The sequence below is a fragment of the Ailuropoda melanoleuca genome, chromosome 1 (genome assembly GCF_002007445.2).
Source record: "Ailuropoda melanoleuca isolate Jingjing chromosome 1, ASM200744v2, whole genome shotgun sequence".
In the NCBI taxonomy this organism is placed as follows: domain Eukaryota; kingdom Metazoa; phylum Chordata; class Mammalia; order Carnivora; family Ursidae; genus Ailuropoda; species Ailuropoda melanoleuca.
This window is the reverse complement of record NC_048218.1, coordinates 69,890,021-69,896,983: the sequence shown is the minus strand read 5'-3', so window position 1 is coordinate 69,896,983 and position 6,963 is coordinate 69,890,021.

Genomic DNA, 6,963 nt, shown 5'->3' with positions numbered 1-6,963 from the left:
GGCTGTGGGGATGGACATGAGATGGAGAAGGAGTGAGGAACAGAAGTCCTGCTCACCAATTACCTTACGAAACACCAGTGAATATAGCAAAGTCTCTCTCTCTCAATCACACACACACACACACACACACACACACACACACTACAGTTAATTAAAGGCACAGGATGAATTGTGGGCTTCAAACTTCCATGGTTTTCAAGCTCTGAACCATCAAAAGGCACATACCTTGGTTGGATCTCTCAACGTCCACTTCAACCCCCTTTCTCTTGCCATCTCCAGCATAGAGTCTAGAAATCTACAATACTTACCTAACTCCCCAACTTCTGTGGCTGCTAAGGATGGTCACAAGACATGCCACAAAGACTGGAGGTACAGCAGCCCTCCTGCAACCACGAGGACAAAGCCACATCTAAGCTGGTCGGGCACGGAGGCAGTAGAAACCCCTGGGGTCCCGGCAGGCCTGTGCAGAGCTGCCACAGCAGCCCTTGGACGACTTACCCCTGGGCATCTTGTTACAGGAGGGAAAATATCCCTTTATTGTTCAAGTCACTCTAGTTGGCGTATTTCACTTGTATCTGGGCACAAGCCTAATACTAATGAACTAGCACCGCCGAGCACTTTACAGGTACCCGAGGCTCTGTGATCATCCGCCCTCACGATCTGAGGCACAACTAGCTAACATTTATACAGCATTTACTTTGTGCCAGAAACTCTTCCAAGTTATTTACCTGTACCAACTCTGTACTCCTCCTTTACTATCAATCCCATTTTGCAGATGAAGAAACAGGCTTGGACAGGCTACGTAGCTTGCACACATCTGGGAAAGGACAGAACCGCTAGCTGAGTTCTTCAGCAGCCCCATCAGCCCTTGGCATGTCCTCCCAATCTCTGCAGTGAAATCATTCTCAAAGGGTGCCCCCCTACACCTGCAGCATCAGCACTGCCTGGGAACTTGTTAGAAGAGCAAATTATCAATCCCCACCAGAGAACCACTGAATCGGAAACTCTGGGGGTGGGGCCAGCCCTCTGGACTTTTCACAAGCCCGAAAGGAGTTCCTGGTGTGTGCTAAGGCTTGAGGAACCACTGCTTTAGAATATGTGGAGAGCCTTTGTTGTTCTCTTCTGGACCTTTCCTTGTTGTACCTGCTGTCAATCTCCTCCCTAGGTTCCAAATCTTGCAGTCCTTTCTTGATCCTGGGTGCTAGTCGATCTCCACAGCCATCTTTATGCATGAGGAAAAAGGATTCTTTGCTGTTATGGCCCCATGTCTACCTCGGGCCTCAGGCGTGTAGCCACCGAAACTCAGTGGTGTCCCAGCTCCATCCATGCAAGGTCCGGAACAAGTCCTTCCAACTAAGGTAGCCCAGCCCAGCACCGCCCAAGGCTGGATCAGCTCATTTGCTGTTCCAGGCACTCCAGTCTCATTTCATTCATGCCAAAACAGCTTCCAGATTCTATCTTGGGAAGCCATCAGGAGCTCCCATTTCCCTCTCAGCTCTATCTTTGGCCCCGGCGACCTTAAAGAGTCTGAGTTAGGGCCTGGAGCCACACAGGTGCTTCTAATTTCCAGGTTTTGTGACTTTTTTCACCACCTCAGAGCTGGAAGGGGACTTTGGTACCATCCAGTTCAATCCCCTGATTTTACTGAAAAATTGAGGCCAAAGGAGAAGAAGTGATAGGTCCACGTTTATCAGAAAGTTGGAAGAATGAGGTAGAGCCCAAGTCTGCAGGGTAGGACGCTGAGTCTCTGACACCTGAGGGCAACTTCATGTCACCAGCTCAAGACACATGCCTACTAATTGTTCAGGGGGCAAAGAGGCCCAGTTGCTTCAGCTTCTGCTGGACGATGTTCAAGCTCAAAGCCTGGACTAACCTGCACAAGAAATCTCAGGCCAGTGGAGTGGGAAAGAAGTCCGGGCTACTGGCCTGGTTGGGAAGAGACCAAAACATTTCTGTAGCTACAATGGTTTCCTTTGGATGTACACTAGCCCAAGTGTGAGCTGTCTGTGGGAAAATAAAGGGATATTTAGGGTGTTGGTGAGCTGAGGAAGAGAAAAATGGGGATCATAAGTAAAGGGGCCCGTGAGGGAGGGAAGGAATGATTGTGTTTGTTTTCTCCAAGGCTGCTGGGACGATAAATGCAGGCCCTTTTGGAATGGCTACTGCTATGTTCCCTCAGCACAAGGTCCCATTTCTCAAGGTAACAAGGGCAGAGGGATGCCACACATCCAAGCTAAGTCCCACAGAGAGGGTCTGCCCTAGAGGATGACTTGACAGAGGCCAAGTTAATTTACTTTAATTAAATTGCCATACCCGGGTGCTCAGTATAATTTTAAAGTGATATGAACATCAGAGCCCTTGTTTCTGGGTAGGTTATCTAGTCGTGGCTCCTCCTGGCATTCACAGGCAGCCAGTTTCTTCCCGAGGAATTTCTACTAATCTCTTCTCCAGGAATAGACCTTGGCTCCCAAGGCAGTACCAGCGCGTTCAAGGCATAGCTTGACTCCAGCCCTTAGCATGGCCAAAGCAAAACACCCCGCCTATAGCAAGTGGATAGAGATTTGCAAGGCCTTCCTCGAGGCCTCCCAAACCAGGATGGTTGCGGTGGTCTGTGAGTTTTGGAGTCCTCCCTGCTTCCGGGGCCTGGGGACTAAAGGTTTGAAGGAGAAGAAGGTGACAGTAAGGAATAGCAGACGTTCACACACATGTGATAAGCCTTAGCCACTCTGACCTACTTCTTTGTCATCCACTCCTTCTGTGGCAGCTTTCCCACATCATCTGTACTTTGTCTTTATGCCAAACAGATTTAAGCTATGTGCGGTGAGATCATATCGGTTTCTGGGCTCTGAGTCTCCCTGGGAATACACTTCAACCAAATAGAAAATATTGTTTGCAAAATACCCCATTCAGATTTTCTTCAAAATAATATGGAAGGGGAGCATGGTAGGATTACAGATGAAACAGGATTGTCTCTGAGTTGATCATTGTTAAAGCTGGGTGAAGACATTATTCACAAAAGCCGAAAGGTGGAGGCAACCCACGTGTGAATGGACACACAAAATGTGGTCTATACATACAATGGAATATTATCCAGCCTCGAAAGGGAAGGAAATCCTGGCCCACACTACAGCATGGATGGAACTTGAGGACATTATGTTAAGTGAAATAGGCCAGTCACAAAAAGACTAATACTGTCTGATTTCGATTACAAGAGGCACCCATGGTAGTCAAATTCACAGAGACAGAAAGGAGGACGGTGGCTGCCAAGAGCTGAGGGGAAGGAGAGATGCGGAATTGATGTTTCGTGAGTAAAGAGTTTCAGTTTTGCAAGATTGAAAGAGTTCTTGGGATTGCTTGTAGAACAATGTGAATGGACTTAAGACTACTACACCGTCCGCTTAAAATTGTTACGGTAGTAAATTTTATGTCATGTATTTTACCACAATTAAAAATTTAAAAGAAAAAATATTTTCAAGGTAAGTGATGGTACGCGAGTGTTCATTACCCTATTCTATCTACTTCTGACTGTACTCGGAATCTTCTGGAACAAAAAGCTAAACATGTTTCATATACAATAGCAACAGAACTTATTTAAAAATCCAGTAATAAACTTAAAAAGAAATGTGCAAACTCTGTATTAAAAATACCGTAAAACTTGGGGCACCCAGGTGGCTCAGTTGGTTAAAGCATCTGCCTTTGGCTCATGTCATGATCCCAGGACTCTGCTCAATGGGGAGCCTGCTTCTCCCTCTGTCCCTCCCCCACCATGTGCTCTCTCTCTCTCAAATAAATTTTAAAAATCTTTTAAAAAATTAAAAAATTAAAATTCCATAAAACTTTACTAAAGAATATAAAAGAGGTCTTGAATAACTCGGGTTATCTTGTTCCTGGATGGGAAGATGTAATCTTGGAGTGATGTCCATCTTTTCTTTATCTTTAAATTTAGTTCAATTTTTCCGAAAAGTCAAAAGGAAGCTGTTCTGAGGAACAACAGGATGATTCTAATATTCCTCAGGAAGAGGATATGAGGAGGCAGAGCCAAGTCAATGTGAGGAAGAGAAGCAAAGGGACATGGGAAAGAGGGAAGACACGCCTCGTGGGGTAGCGGATCTGACTTTGATGCTATGGTGATTAAGACTCTGCCACGGCAGCACAGGAATCCGTAAAGACCCCAGAGACGCTCAGCAGAGAGTGAAGAGGTGGATTCTGGGAGCAGCTTAATGTATCCCCTTGCCCTCCCTACAACTCCTGCTCCACCTGCCTGCCTCATCCGGGCCCAGCAGCTGCGGAGGGCTGCCAGCAGGCAAGGGACTGGAGGAAACAGGCCGGGTAGTTGAGGCCAGCTTCTCTCTCCCTAAGAGAGCCTCGGGTGAGATTCTGAAGGAAGTACGACTCTGGCTACACATACCCAGGCAAGCCCCCACCCCATCCCACCGCTCGTCCTGCCCCCAAGAAGCTAAGGAGGGACCCAACAGTGAGCTGGGGGTGCGACATCTTTGGGACCTTGAGACCCAGGAGCAGTGAGTTCCTCCCGCGGCCTCACCAGGGACCTACCTGTCTGCTCTTGCACAAGCCTCCTCTACAACCATCAGTTCTCCAGCCACTGAGCCGCAGGTAGCAGGCAAAGAAAGGAAACAACATACCCCAGACACCTATAGCCCCAAGGAGAGGAACGTAGGGAATATCCAGAACAGGCTTCTGAAGAGCCAGCGGGGGAGACAGATGACAACTCTAACAACAAAACAACAAAAAGACCCCAATGAGAACATCCCGAAACCAAAAAACATGCTTTGAGGGGGGGGAAGAAAAAAGAAAAAGGGAAAAAAGTGAATAATTTAAGGGAAAAGGTAGAGATGAGACTTGAATTGGTGTGAGCTGGAAGATAAAGTGGGACAAATATCACCAACCACAGAGAAAAATACAAAGAAATTGAAATCATAAAAAAAAAAAAGAAGTTGAAATCATGAGATTTTGAGGGCAGATCTAGGAGATCTAATACAAAACTAATTGAGTCCTAGAGAACAAAATAAGATGGGAATAATATCTACAGACTCTAGGGGTCAAGAACAGCAGTCCCAAAATCCTATACCTAGACCAGTTGTCATTCACCCATGAGAAGTGAAATATATACATATATATATATATTTATAAATATGCATGGATTAAAAAATTATAAGACTCTCTGAAGAAAATAGTTTTTAAGACTCCAACCAAAATCAGATGAATTATAACAGAGAAAAGAGGAAACAGGATGATCGGTAAACCATGTTTAATACACATGTTTTACACACATGCACACGCATATATACATGCTTACCTATGCATATACACACATATATGTATATATGTGCATAGATACGTACACATATATATAGTTCGATATAAATGGATAATAATAGACTGTGTGAAAATGTGTAATGCTGAATAAGGCTTCTTAAAATAGAGGTGAAATACTGCAAAAGAAATGCTAATAAGATCTAGAAAGAAAAGTACTGTGCAATTTCAGCAAAACCTAGGAGTTGGGGGCAGAACATGCAGAGTAAAAGCATCCTAAAGGCTCTTGGGGTAAGGAGAAGAAAACAGGGAAAATGAAAGTGTTCTAAATATTTCCTTGGTGGAGGGAAGAAGCACCTAAGTGGGAGAAACAATAAAGGAATAGAGTATCTAAGTGGGAGAAAAATATCTCCTTTTCCTATAATAGCATTCTTATAATAGTAAAGAAGAAGAGCACCGGGAAAGGAAAGGGGAGATAACCATTAATGAGATGGAAAGAGTGCAGGGGAACGCCCCCGTTAGCAAGGGTGGAATGGAACAGCAATTTGAGCTAACTAGCGAAATCAAAGGAAAAGAAAAAGAAAAAGAATTATCACAAGCATAAGGAGTTAAACCAAGTATAATTGTTGTTAGACAAAGTGTGAATGAACTGAATTCTCTGTTTAAAAAACAGAATCTAGGGGCGCCTGGGTGGCACAGCGATTAAGCGTCTGCCTTCGGCTCAGGGCGTGATCCCGGCGTTATGGGATCGAGCCCCACATCAGGCTCCTCCGCTATGAGCCTGCTTCTTCCTCTCCCACTCCCCCTGCTTGTGTTCCCTCTCTTGCTGGTTGTCTCTATCTCTGCCGAATAAATAAATAAAATCTTTAAAAAAAATAAAATAAAAAACAGAATCTATAGAATAGGCTAGAAAAAAAAACCCCAAATCTATCTTAACGCTATTTAGAAGTAGCATACCTTAAAGTGACAGCGAAAATTTAAAAGTCTAGAAACAGATCCATATAGATAGGAAATTTCACTATCTGGTAAAAGAGACTCTTCACGTCATCAGAGAATGGATGAGTATTTCATAAAGTGTTGGGACTCAGATATGTATTAGGGAAAATTCAAAGTTGGATCAAAAAGAAAATATCTGTAGCCAATGAGGCACCCTCAAGAAAATTAAAAGCGAAGCAACCGATTCAGAGAAAATATTTACAACAAAGAACTAATATCCAGAATTTGTAAAGATATCCCACAAATCAGTAAGAAAAAGAAAACTGCCCAGTGCAGCGATGGACAAAGGATAATGATCAAAGCCAAATGATCAATTCACGCATAAGATGAGGCTCAGTATTACTTAGAGTAAATGGGGGAATGCACATTATTGCAACACGATGCCATTTTTCTCTCATCAGGTTGGCGAATGTGTTCGAGATTTATAACATCAAACAATGGCAAGGGTTGGGGGAGTATAAATATAGTCTCTTTGGAAGTCAAATTGACAATATCTAATACAATATTTTTGGGTTGAATCAAATACAACGGTAAAAGTGCATTTCTTTTGACTCAGAAATTCTTTTTTTTTATTCTTATTCTAGAAGAAGGTACATGTGTGCAAGGAGGCATGCTCACAGCAAAACACTGGTCATAATGTAAATATGCATGAGTAAGGGAATGGTTAAATAAGCTGTGGCACACCCCAACTAT